Source organism: Ursus arctos, unplaced genomic scaffold (assembly GCF_023065955.2).
Source record: "Ursus arctos isolate Adak ecotype North America unplaced genomic scaffold, UrsArc2.0 scaffold_26, whole genome shotgun sequence".
In the NCBI taxonomy this organism is placed as follows: Eukaryota; Metazoa; Chordata; class Mammalia; order Carnivora; family Ursidae; genus Ursus; species Ursus arctos.
Genome location: NW_026622941.1, coordinates 19665717 through 19679486, shown reverse-complemented (window position 1 = coordinate 19679486; position 13770 = coordinate 19665717). Strand labels below are relative to the sequence as shown.

Below are 13770 nucleotides of genomic sequence, written 5' to 3'. Positions count from 1 at the left end.
GGGTCACTGGAGATATAAAGAAGTAATACATAAAACAGATGCTTTTCCCCCTAACAGGTTTTAAAATCTCATCAATGAGACAAGAGAAATACGTGAACAGAGGAAGGACCTATAAACCTAAAACTTTTATTTCAGCCCTAACATGCAACTTATTCTCCAAAATCAAAGCCCTGTTTTATTTTTAGCAGACTTCAATGTTATGAGAAGATTGGTGTTTTCCTTCTGTCATTCATCATCCCCGTGCCTCACAGCCTTACATACACCACACATCCACCCCAGGCTTTCTTTTTTTTATTATTATTATTATTATTATTATTATTATTAATAATTATTATTATAAAGAACTTTATTTAGGGATGCATACATTTTTATTTTTATTTATTTATTTTTTTGCTTTTTAGGATCTTGCTATTTATTTAATACCTTGTATCAGTGATCCATTGCATATCCACCCCAGCCTTTCATTTCAGGAGATGACTAGAGAAGTCTTGGGATAAAAAAGATTTTGACAGTCATTTTGTACATTTCCCTGTTTCTGGGCAGGAGTCCATCTGAGGTTTTCTAAACTCAAGTGAGACAGCCATGCACTGGGCCAGAGAGCCTACACCCTCCCATCTGCCCCATCACCCTCTAGTCTCAGAAAAGTCTTCTTTATGTTCAATCTCAATGTGTTTTCCTTCATTACTGACCTCTCTTTTCACCCATTCTGATTAGGGATGAGGTACACTAACCCTCAAAGGCAGAAGAAAAATCTCCAATGCCCACCTGGTAACATTGTTTCGTTGCTTGTCATTCCAGGTCTCTGGAATCATAGCTCTCATGTTTGTTATTAACCCATTAAACATAGTCCAAAAATTTCTTTAAAAGCATCAGTTTGGTCGTTACCAGTGTATAACCCCTTATGCAGTCATCAGGTCTGTCCTTAAAGCTTTTGAAAGATCAAAGTGTCCTAATTTCCAGGGCAGATGGTTAAGAACTCTTATTTCAATCTCCCAACCTCCAGAGCCTCCTCAATTAGTATCATCAGGTTATCACTCATCTGATTAAGGGACAGTACAAACCTGAGGTGGGACATGACTAATACAACCTCCCCTTGCTCATTCAGGCCATCATATGCAGTAAGGGAAACGGAATTGGCAGCATTCCTGATCCAACCAATGCTTGCAACACAGGGGCCCCTGAGGCCCAAGTAGACTCCAACGTGGGCACGACAGACTTTTTCTCAATGTGGACAGAGTACTCAACCCTGCCATAGTGACTGCCATGGGAGGCCTGGAGAGAGGAGGGCAGTCAGACCGCACACTTCTCCCTCTTCCCTAAATTCAACCTCTCCAGCCTAGGCCCCTCCTCTTATGTTCCCAATTCCAAAGTTTTCACACCTTCCATAGTACTCATCTGAGGCCAGACAGCTATCATTAATCATCTAAGGGCTGTGTTTCTTCAGCCTGAAAGACCATACAGGTCACTTGGGAGCCTGTTAAAAATGCAGATTCTGATTCAGCAGGTCTGGGTTAGGATCTGAGAGTTTGTGTTGCTAACAAGCTCCCAGGTGATACCCACGTTGCTGGTCCATGGACCACACTCTGAAGAGCAGGATCTAGATGACTGTAGCAGCTGCTACAACTGTCTCCCAGGAAAAGTCTATCTGTCCACATCCTTCTGTCTGTCTGTCCTCCAGATGGCTGTGAGAACCATGTCTCATCCCTTCCTGATTCAGGAATCTCACTCCATGGCACAATACACAATACAAACCTGGCTCATAACTGGGTGTTATATGCAACTAATGAATCTTTGAACTCTACATCAAAAACTAATGATGTGCTAATGCTAGCTAACTGAACATTAAAAAAACAAAAACAAAAAAAAACCCTGGCTTCTAAATTCCCTTCAAGTATTAAAACACATCCTTCGCAAGAGTTTATTCTTTCATGACTCCTAAAGGTGCTTGCAGTCCAGAATTACTGTCCCTTTTCTTTTCCAACCCACCTATCTCTCTTTTATTTCCCAAATTGCTCCATAGACATTCTCCTCCAAGAAGTGTCTCTTGACTAATACTTCTCTGTTTCTATTCATACCTTCCCTTCCAGAGTAATGATGTTTCAATCCCTACCCAGTTACTAATTCCTCCTATTTCCATCCATTTTTCTCCCATTTGGGGTGTAAATTCTCCCTCCCTAAAGAATCTTAGATGTTCTCACAAGGTTTTTGCAACAGCCTTTCAAAAAATCATCTAAAGGAGTGGGTAAGTATATGGGTAGTCCTGCCTCTATCAGGCTTCTCTGAATTCACTCACTCCCTTTTCAGAAGAGGAGAAATTCCACAAGTAAGAAAGTAGCTTCCTATCCCTCCCTCCCAGAGCAGGCCCTATACACAAATACAGTAGAAAAACACTAGCCCTCTCTGCCAACCATAAAACTCTGACTACACCAAACAAGGTGTCTGTTGTGCCCTCGCTGGAATCAGTCTCATCTTCAGGGATTCCCTGGAGTCAGGTAGAGCTGGAGGGGCCTTCTATCAACTTCTCTTCTTCCATCCCCTCCCCATATCCCATGGAAATAGATGGAGCAAGACCACGAGAAGTCATGTCATGCATTCTCCTGTCCACGGGGGTGTATTTTCCCTGTTGTTCTTTGTAAGAATAACACTGTTCTCACTGTTGGGTCTAGAGGAAGGAGAGAACCTACTCTTTTCCTGTACAAGAGTCCACTCTGATGGAACAGACAGGACAGGTTTAGAATTCAGGCATACACACAAAGGCAAAACTAGAAGTGTCTGAGTACAGATCTAGATACAGTTCTAGATATCATTCTAGGTGGAGAGAAATACTGTTTGAACAGTCTCTCAGAAGATAGTTTTAAAGGAGTATCACAGTGCTAGCCTGAAAGGAAGGAGAATTTTCTGTACCAAAGAAATGTGTAAGTCTCAATTCAATTTAACATGAATTTATGAAATGCTCATTATGTGCCTGGCCCCCAGCTGGGTGCTCTCAGGGAATGAAGAAGATAGACTCCTAATCTATGATCAGGTAACAAAATAAAGAAAATAAAGACACACAGGTAACTGTGGTATTTTATTTTTCGTTTCAGCTTTATTGAGCAATAATTGACACCAAATTGTGAGAATTTAATGTGAACATTGTGATGATTTGACATACATATTCATTGTGAAATGGTTCACTATGATTCTCCCACTGTGGATGGATTAATGATGGTATTTTAATCTAAATGTTTCATTAAAAAATAACAAATAAATGAAGGTAGGTGTTCGAAGGGTGCCTTTGTTTCTCTCCCTTCATCTTTACCTGTGGAGGGGCTTCAGCTGGAGCTTAGGTTTTCAGTGTGGTCCCTGGACCAGCAGCATCAAACATCACCTGGGACCTTGTTAGAATGACAAGTTCTGAGCCCCACCCAGAGCAGCTGAATTCCAAGTGCTGGCAGTGGGGCTCAGCAATCTGTGTTTTCGCAAGCCCTCCAGGTGAGGTGGCACCTGCTGAAGTTTGAGCACGTCTGAGCAGAGTACTTATCCTGACCGCTCTCGACTACCACCCCCTCACTGTGACTTGATTATGAGTTGAGGAGATAGCAGTGAGCATGTTCCGCTCTGCGCCTTCCAGGTTTTTGCTGGTTTTCTTTTTTTCACCCAGAACCAACATGCCTACAGGACACACACATTTCAATCTGCTGATACACAAGAAAATCTAATAAAAGTAGGCTCCATCCTGTGTTGGGTCGCAGGAGTTGCTCAGCACTACTTGTGATGAGGAGTATGTCAGTCTGAGCAATGAAGGATTAACCAAGAAAATTAGGCTGCAGATTAAAGCTGAGGGTTTAACCATCTGTTTCTATGTCATGATTATCAATAAATTCCAAACAGAGGAGAAGGAAATGGGGTGTTATTTATTGGACCTCTCCAGCTCCAACGCTGGGTTGTAGTGAAAAGGGGACAGATGCAGGTTCAGATCACTTGCAGTAGAGAGACCTAGTTGAGAGAATAACAGGACAGAAGAATCAGAGGAAATCCTATAACTTTGTAAGTAAACAGAACTTTAGAAATGATCAGATGTGACCTCTCATGTTACACATAAATAAGCAGAGCATGGAAGGAACTGAGCAGCTTACTCAAGGTCACATTGCTAGTTAGTGGTGGAAACAAGACCAGAACCTGGGACATGTGGATCCCAGCTGTGCACTTTCTGAGCAGGTGGACCAAAGCAGACCACGGTACAGAAACTTTAAAGTCCAAGAATGCAAATATCACCAAGTAGAAGAACGAACCCCAGGGATTTTCAACGTGGGTAGTGGGTTCAAAGCCAAAGTGCTCTGTACTCAGAGGAAACCTCTGGCTCCAATCCACCTGTGCATGTTCTATTGCCCCCCCCCCCGTCCCTCCCCCCATACACCCAAGGCTCAAGCTACAAAGCCTGCTCAGTATGCTCTAAACACTGGTTTGTTTTCCTGCGCTTTTCCTGGTGTTGTTCTCTCCACCTGCAATCTCTTCCTGCTGCTCACTTATGGAAAATCCTATCTGTCCTTGGAGAGAGACAACTCAAATGCCATTCCTCTGCAAAGTCTTCTCTGATTTCACCAATCGACTCCCACCACTGTGCCAGCCACAAAATATATGCTTACTCTGAATTCCCAAGACACGTTATCTGTTTATTACTTATGACAATATTCTGTTATAGCTATGCTTTACTCCTTGTATTAGAATTTAAGCTCCTTAGAAATAAATCAATCAGAGAAAGATAATCATCATGTAGTTTCACTCATATGAGGAGTATAAGAAACAGCACAGAAGATCATAGAGGAAGGGAGGGGAAAATGCAATGGGAAGAAATCAGAGAGGGAGACAAACCATGAGAGACCCCTAACTATAGTAAAGAAGCTGACGGTTGCTGGATGGGAGGTGGGTGGAGGGCTGGGGTAACTGGGTGATGGGTACCAAAGAGGGCGTTTGATGTGATGAGCACTGGGCGTTATATGCAGCTGATGAATTATTGAACTCTACATCTGAAACTAATGATGTTCTATATGTTGGTTAATTCAATTTAAATTAAAAAAAAGAAAATTAAAAGAATAAAAAAGAATTTAAGCTCCTTAAAGGCGGCAATCATATTTTTTAATTTTTGTTTTGTTTTTTTTCTAATTTATTTTTGTATTGAAGTATAATTAACATACAGTGTTGTTATTTTAATCTCAGGTGTACAATATAATGATTCAACAATATTATACATATTTCAGGGTTCATCAAATTAAGCGTGTTCTTAATTCCCTTTATCTATTTCACCCATCACCCCACCCATCTCTCCTTTGTCAAGCACTAGTTTGTTCCCAAATTTGAGAGTCTTTTTTTTCCCATTTACCCCCTTTTCTTCTATGTTCATTTGTTTTATTTCTTAAATACACATATGAGTGAAATAGTATCTGTCTGTCTCCAACTGACTTATTCCACTTAACACTATAACCTCTAGCTATGTCCATGTTGTTAAAATGGCAAGATTTCATTCTTTATTGCTGAATTATACTTCATTATATATAAATATATATATTATATATTATATATAATACATATTATATATATTATATATATTAATATATTCATACATACATATACTACATCTTCTTTATCAATTGATCTGTCAGTGGACACTTGAGTTGCTTCCATATGCTGGCTTTTGTAAATAACGCTGTCATAAGAGTGCATATATCTCTGTCATAGGAGTGCATGTATCTTTTTGAATTCATGTAAATAAAAACATTTGCACAGAAAAGGAAACCATCAACAAAACAAAAAGACAAACTACCTAATGGGAGAGGATATTGCAAAAGATATATCCAATAAGGTGTAATTTCCAAAATACATAAAGATCTTCCATAACTGAACACCAAAACCCCACAAATAATCCATTAAAAAATGTGCAGAGGACCTGAATAAACATTTCTCCAAAGACAACATACCAGATGGGCAACAGACACATGAAAAGATGCTCAGCGTCACTAATCATCAAGGAAATGTACATTAAAACTACATAAGATATCATTTTATGCCTGTCACAATAGCAAAAATCAAAAAGTCGAGAAATAAAAAGTTGGTGAGGATGTGGAGAAACAGGAACCCTCATGCACTTTGGGTGGGCATGTAAATTGGTGCAGCCACTGTGGAAATCAGTATGGAAGTTTTAGAAAAAATTAGAAATAGAACTACTGACCATGTGGTCCAGTATTTCCACTACTGGATATTAAACCAAAGAAAACAAAACATTTTTTCTAGCTCTTTTAATAAGAGCTTTTTAAAGTCAGTGTGCAGCTACAGACACAAACTGAAAAGTAGACAATTAAAAAAAAAAAAGGAGAAAGACCAAAGACACATCCTTCACTCCACAATAAATACAAGCTCTATTAATGTTGTCCCATCAACATCCCAGGGAGGCCTAGCATTCCATGAGCTCAGGAGTACTTCCCATTATGTTCTGGGAACCAGACTGCACTGAGGTGAAATGATGTCAAGTGAAATGTGCACTGGCACTGCTGAGCTCAAGGTCTATGGTTTGGGCCCTTAAATGCAGTTAAGTGACCAGGCTTTGCTGGATCCCATAGCTAAAGTAAATAACAAACCCAATCAGCATCCAGACACCAACTCCAGCCCATGTGGCAGCTGTCATGTGCATCATGAAGTAAACATTCACAAAGATGCTCAGGAGTGGGAGGAGAGGCAGAGCAGGGACCTTAAAGGGAAGGCGGGTGGAGCTCTGTGGCTGTCTCCAGATGACCCCAGTGATCCCAGTGATGAGCACCAGGAGTAGCACAACCACTGTGATCGGACCTGGGTCTCCAGAAAGCAGACCTGGTCAGTGGGCCAGCACCAGGCAGAGGAGAGTCAGCAGCAGAGCAAGCAGTGAGGAGCAAACATGGACAACCCGGCCAGAGAGTGGAGTGGGGGTGGGGCTGCCTGGAAAAAATAGTCCCTGTAGAGTCAGCTTCTCTGCTGCAGATCCGTTCTCCTCCTGCACCTGTGCTTCATTTCCCCCATTCTTCTTCTCTGGCTGATACCTGATGATGAGAACACCAAAAGACATCAGAGAGAAAATTAACAAAGATACAAGTGACCGAAGGTCCACAAGATTAGTGAGTCTGAAGAAGAATGCCATGATTACTGCAGTAATAACAAGGATCACAGTGGCCATGATGCGGATGTATGTGCTAGTTTGGATCCTGGCAAAGACAGGGAACAGGAGGCCATCCTGTGCCATCATGAATATTACCCGATGTATGAAGAATGTAAAGCCAATGTTTTGTAAAAAAAATACTACAGAAAAATCCAAAAGTTACAACATAGTAGGCAGGGACCCAGGTTGAAGCTGGTAGTAAGGCACCATGAGTGTAAGTGCCAAAAAGACACCAAGATACACCAACACAGAGATCAACAGTGAAATCACAATGCCCATGGGGATGGAACGCTGGGGATTCTCGGCTTCATCAACTCTGGTAATAATAATGTTGAAACCAATGAAAGCATAGAAATAGGTAGCTGATCCCTGGAGAATCCCCTGGAAGCCAAAAGGCACGAATCCTCCAGAGCCCAGAGGGCCCAAGTGAGAGGTGTCATTGAGTCCAGCCTGTACGTAGTCCTCTTCTGTGAGCTTCCAGTTGTGCAGGTCCCCCTTAATGAACCAGAGATGATGACAAAACCAAGAATGAAAAGGTTCACTAATGTGAATGCTTCGATAACTGGGAAAATCTGCCTGGTTTTTTGAGTCAGAAATTCCATGAGCAGGTACAAGAGGCCTGCAACAAAGAAGCCTAGAGTTTCTGCAAAGACATGGGAAACATGAAGGATCTGAGAGATCTGGTCCCCAAAAAAGTTGTCAAAAGGTAAGGCCCAGTATCAGAAAACAATTGTTACATTAGAAATGCTAGCGAGGATAATGCTCCATCCAGTGATGAAAGCCCCGAGTTCACTTACAGTGACGAAGCTATAGAGATATGAAGAGCCAGACTGGGGAACCCGGGTGCTAATCTCTGCATAGCACAGCCCAGCCAGCATAGAAGTTAGGCCGGCCACCAAAAAGCAGATCACAATGGATGGTCCTGCTATATTTCTAGCCACCTCACCAGCCAGGACATACACAATTATACTCACTGTGTTGCCCACACCCAAGGCCACAAAATCCAGAGTGTTCTGGCTTCTGGCAGGGGCAGTCTCAGCCCTGTGTTGCTCCACCGTACGTCTGTGCACCAGCTTCTGACCAAATATTTGAAGTGCCTGATGCAGCATTATAGCTGGAATTGAAGATGATTCTAGGATCAGGGAGCTGTAGCAAGCCCAGGGAGCTGAGAGTCCCAGATCAGGTTCAGTGAGGCTGAGTTAAGCCGAGTTGGGTTGGGGCTGCCAAGGTCTGTTGCTCAGGCCTCAAAGCTGCTGCTTCATATTTCTTCTGGTACGTGCTCTCCCTCTATAATGCCTAAGACGTGGTAAACAATAAATTTTTACCCAATCCATTATTCAACCCAACAAAAAAAGCTCAGAAACCCATGTCACCTGTTGCAGCCCAAAAATTGCAGAAACTGACACCAGAGGACCTCATAGAGAAATCAGCCCTGCTTTCCACCCAGAAAAATGCCAAATACCTCCTAACATTTTCCTTTTGTACATACTACATGATTTAATCCCATTTGGGTTCATCCAACATATTTAGCTTCTTATACTAAGTAAGCTGCAAGACACAACAGGGCAGGAATGTCTTGTGCAATAATTCACACACCGGATGTGTGCTTGGTGCTTGAGCATGAGTTGTGACACATTAATTCACAGACTACATGTCTCGTTGCAATTACAGACCCACATTTTTTATATATCATCTGAGCCTAAAATACAAATATTGGTCCACTGGTCTTAAACTTTTGGGCCCAAAATGAGCTAGCCAAGTTCAGATGGCACTTTGGCCCCCTTTCTCCTCATTCTGCGTTATCCATTCAGCTGTACTGATGACCATGAATGTACAGTCCACCCTTCTGTGAGGAGGGGAAATGAGATAGAGATAAGGATGAAAAGGGAATGTGAAATGCATTGAAAAGGGGACTAACAGAAACTGTTGGTGCAAACACGCCATGACTGAGGGAGGGACTGACTCCACTCTGTGCACTGCAGCTTCGACACAGAAATTGCAGGAGGTGATATTGTGAGAGCACCTGGTACAGAGCCTGATAAATGGCAGGCACTCATTAAATTTAAAATGAAGGGGAACTAGAATCCTGTAATGGTCAGGATATGGAGAATACAAAGAAGGAATACCTGCTAGAAAGAGGGTGAAGAACAGAGAAGATGGGCACCCCTCCTACTAGTTCCCTCTGAACCCATTTCCCTTTTCTCAACTTCTTCTCCTTCAGCTCCTTCGACTGTCTTTGGAGGCTCCTGTAGTTGGCACTAAGGATGCTTGTACCACATTTCTGTCTCTGGGGAACCGTCCCCAGCCACCACCTCCCAACAAAGACACAACAGTGGTTCCTAACATTTGTTGAGTCACAGACCCCTCTGAGGTTGATCACCTGAAAAAACGTCATACACTCTTCTGAAGTCCATCCATGGACCCTGAGCAGGAATCCCAGAGGAGCACCATCGGAATGGGAGGGTCAGACAGGGGTAATGCTTGATAATTTCTATTTCCCTCAGCTGTGTTGTGCAGGGTGGTCTTGTGCTCTTCTCACTTTTACTGAAGATGAGGGAAAGTAGTCCTACAGAGTGTATGAAAATAACCAGAGACACAACCCAAAGAACAAAACATCTGGGAATGAAATAATCATATTTTATGACTCCAACAGAAGCTGGCAGAACAAACAAATTAAGAAGCAAACTTACAGAAAAGAAAGCAAACCCATGATTGGGAATCCTGAGTCTACCACAAATCCAGCTTATAACAACCAGAGAAATATCGTCCTCCAATACCACATTCAGAAATGCCCTTTCTCATGAAATAATCTGCAATTATTCCAATAGTTTCTATTCAGTCCAGACTCTCTGACCCAGCGGTCAGAGCCCTGCCCATACTCTCCCCCTACCCTCAGGCCCATCACCTCCTCTATAACTCAGCTTCTCACAACCCGACTTACCCTTCCTGGGATGAGCCTTTGGCCTGGGTAAGTACCTGTCCTGCCAGGGATGCCCGTCTCACTCCTTCTTTCCACTCTTGACCCTCTATCTCTTCTCAACTGTATTCTACAACATTTCCCCCACAGCTAGGAAGCCTTTTCTAAGCCATCCTGACAGATCCCCATCTCCAATCTCCCTCCCCTTCTCACCAGCACTTACAGCCTATCCTGATGTTCAGCTGAAACATTTTCCCATTCCATCAGCTAGTGTGCTAGGTGTGTCACCTAAATTCCTTTACAGTCTAAAAGCTTCCAGAGGGCAGGACCAGGATCCATATACCTCCTCCTTCTGATTTCCATACTCCTACCCCCAACCTGCACTACCCAGGACAAGGATCTGCTCATGATTGCAGCAAGCAATCAAAAAAGGCTTTTAGGACAGAGAAAAGGAATATAGAGATGTATTGGTTGACTAATGTATCTTAAGATTCCTAGAAGAAGTTTTCTTTTGTTTTGTTTGTTTTTGTTTTTAGTTGTTTTACAGAGATAAAGGGCCAAACCAAGGAGGAAACTGGAGACTAGAACATGCAACATCTTCTATTTCAAGAGCATTTCCTGAGGGCATTCCTAATGAGGGCCCTGGGTCTGTGAATCTGTTTCATTAGGAAACAATCTCTCCCAAAAGAGATGCTTGCTCAGAGAATCTGCTTAAAGAAATGCAGAGAGGAGCCAGGGAACAGGAAGCCAGCTTGTATGAATTCCATAATGCCCTCAGCTTCCCCTTCCCTCCCTCCCCTTCCCTGTGTTTCTCAGTCTCTAAGCTTCTTCCAAACTCCTAAACAAAAGTTTCATCCTAAGTCTCCAAGAAAAACTCCTGTCAAATTCAACAATCCACCCACTGAACTGTAGGGATGTGGGTTGTTTCACCTTTTAGCTGTCGTGAATAATGCTGTTATGAATACAGGTATACAAATATCTTTTTGTGTCCCTGCTTTCAATTCCTTGGGATATACACCCACAAGTGGTATTGCTGGATCACATGGTAATTGTATATGCAATCTTCTGAGAAGTCACCACAGTGTTTTTCACAGGGACTGCCCCATTTTACATTCCCACCAGCAATGTGCAAGTGTCCCATCTTCTCCACATCCTCATGCTCTGTCTCTTGCTCTCTCTCTCTCCCTCAAATGAATAAATAGAATCTTTTTTAAAAAGCTGGAGGAAATATTTCAAAACGTAAATGAAAGTATGTCACTCTCCAACTTGAAAATCGTTTGACTTTCCTTCGCGTTTCTCCGCCATTACAGTTTCCATGCCTTCCTTACACACTAGAGTGCTGTGTTTGATCTCTCTTCTATCCTTACCTCTACAGGCCATGTGGTCCCCCCAACACCAATTTCACCGGCCACCTTTCAATTCCTGAAAATGAGCCTTTGCACTCATGCTGTTCCCACTGCTTTTACTGATCTTCTGATGCTCCTTCCTTCTCACAGTCAACATCATTTCCTTACAGGTTGAATGTATGCCAGAAATGGCAATGTCCTCTTTACTCTTAACCCAGAAGAACCAGAATCAGAAAATTGTCAGCTCCTCAGTCACTCCAAAATATGATGAACACATTTCCAGAGCTAAAATGGCAGAGTGATGCTGGAAAGAATATTCCAGCTATATCAGATTGATAATTCTGGCTTGGTTGTTGTGGACAACCAGAGACCTTACCTATTAGAATATAAAAAATGGGCATTTGTGTTCTCCATTACGATCCATGTCTGTGACCAGCTCTGCACTCACAGCACTTAGAGCATCCTTAGTATTTATTAATCATCCATGGAAATAAGCACAAAGACCAATGGACATTAGGCATCAGTACAGACCTCTTTGTTCTAATATTGGATCTCTTGATTTTTTTTTAAAGTTACTAAGGAATATGGACTTGAGATAAGGAATAGCAGATATTCTGAACATGCTATTACTATAGGAAGATCAACAGAGAAGGTAAAGGATTGCCTTTCTGTTTTAGTTTCAAAAGGAAAAAATGCCAAATATGTTCAGAAACAAGAAGATTGACAAAGAAGCCTTTGGAGTCTGACTTTATTCAGGGAAATTGAATAAAAATATAGAATAAATCTCGGAAACTATAACTGAACTCATTGGTTTCAGATATTTGGGGATCACCAACCTAGCCCTCAACTCAATTCAGCTGACATGAAGTCACTTAGACACTTAGCACCTTATCCACATGAGACCTCTATCTAGTAGGTTCTTACAGTTTGCAAATACTGTATATCCAGGACCAGCCTCCTGCCATATCCCCTGGTCCACCCTCCTGGTCCATAATATTGGTAACTCTAAACAATGAGATCCTCTCAGCTCTCACTTAGATTCACCCAGCTGACATCAGAGAGTGCTGCCCTTGAAACAAGATAAAGCCCTAAATCACATTCTTCCTGACAACTGCATTGCATCAGATAACTGAAGTGTGAGTGCTCTATATCCTCCTTCTGGAAAATGACACTTTCCTCAAGTCTTAAAAAGACTCATGTCCATGTGCGTGCACACACGCACACACACACACACCCCTGCAGTTTCCTGCTCTCCATTAAGTCAAAACTTCTAAGATTATTTTTCTAAGTCTTTCTTCTCACTGTCGCTCTGCCACTTACTCTTAATTTTGACCTTTTCTGTGCCTCCTACACAAACAGGACAAATGTTTCCCCACATGTGCACATCTTGCTGGCATTATCATCAGCCCTCACACAGACCATCCCTCTCTGCCTAGAACACCCTCTTTCCGAACCCTGTTCAACAGGATCCTCCTTCCTTCCCAAACCTCCTTTGGCCACACATATAGATAGATCTGATCTCTCCAGTATGCTCTGTTTTCCCTCTACTCTCCCCTCTTCAATGTCCATGTCATACTCACTGGCCTAGACCTTTGCAAGGAAAGCATACCCTGTTACGGAAGAGGACAGGAGTAATGGGTGATGAGGTGGAGCCCCGGAGCAGAGCTTCTGCCTGAGGTTGCTTTTAGCTTACCTTTCCTTCCCCAGCTAAAGCCTGAGGTACAAAGAGTTAACTGGCCACAGCCAAGGAAGTTCCCCAGGATCTACAGCCCAGTTTGGCAAAGTCTGAAATCTGACACAAGAACTGAGGTCCAAGTCTCTTTTACCACAACAAAGTTAAAAGTACAAGGGAAGTGTCCCAAGGCAGCCTAGACAAAGTGCATTATCTGTGACATTTATGATTTGCTGCAGTGTCATCCACTTGATGTGTGACAACTGAACAGACAGACAACAGACAGTTTTCTTACTTTCACTGCTTTACATTATTTGGAAAATTACTCACCTAATGCTTTGGCATTAGGCAACATGACATTATACTCAAACTGCAATAACTACATATAAGGCTAGCCTGAGAACGGAGGAGTGGGAACGGTCAAAGGATTGAATGGCGTGTAGAATAGGATTTCACTTGTCAGGAGGATAGGGAAATATCCTTATAATGTGAGCTCTCAGAGAAAAGATACTTCTGTATTTGCTACCATTTTGCCTGTACTGTCTGTAAATCACTACACAGATGGGTTCTGTGTACATTACGTTGGCTCTAAAGTGAAAAACTGGATCGTCCCTTAAGTAGAAGCCAAAAAAGTTTCTAAATGAGAAAGACCGGATTCAGTCTGTAAGAG

At 42.3% G+C, this 13770-nt stretch overlaps 1 pseudogene; it reads right to left on the bottom strand.

The window, feature by feature from the left end:
* Nucleotides 1-6565: 6565 nt before the first annotated feature.
* LOC113257818 (cationic amino acid transporter 3-like) lies at nt 6566-8274 on the bottom strand (annotated as a pseudogene).
* Between the last annotated feature and the right edge of the window lie 5496 nt (nt 8275-13770).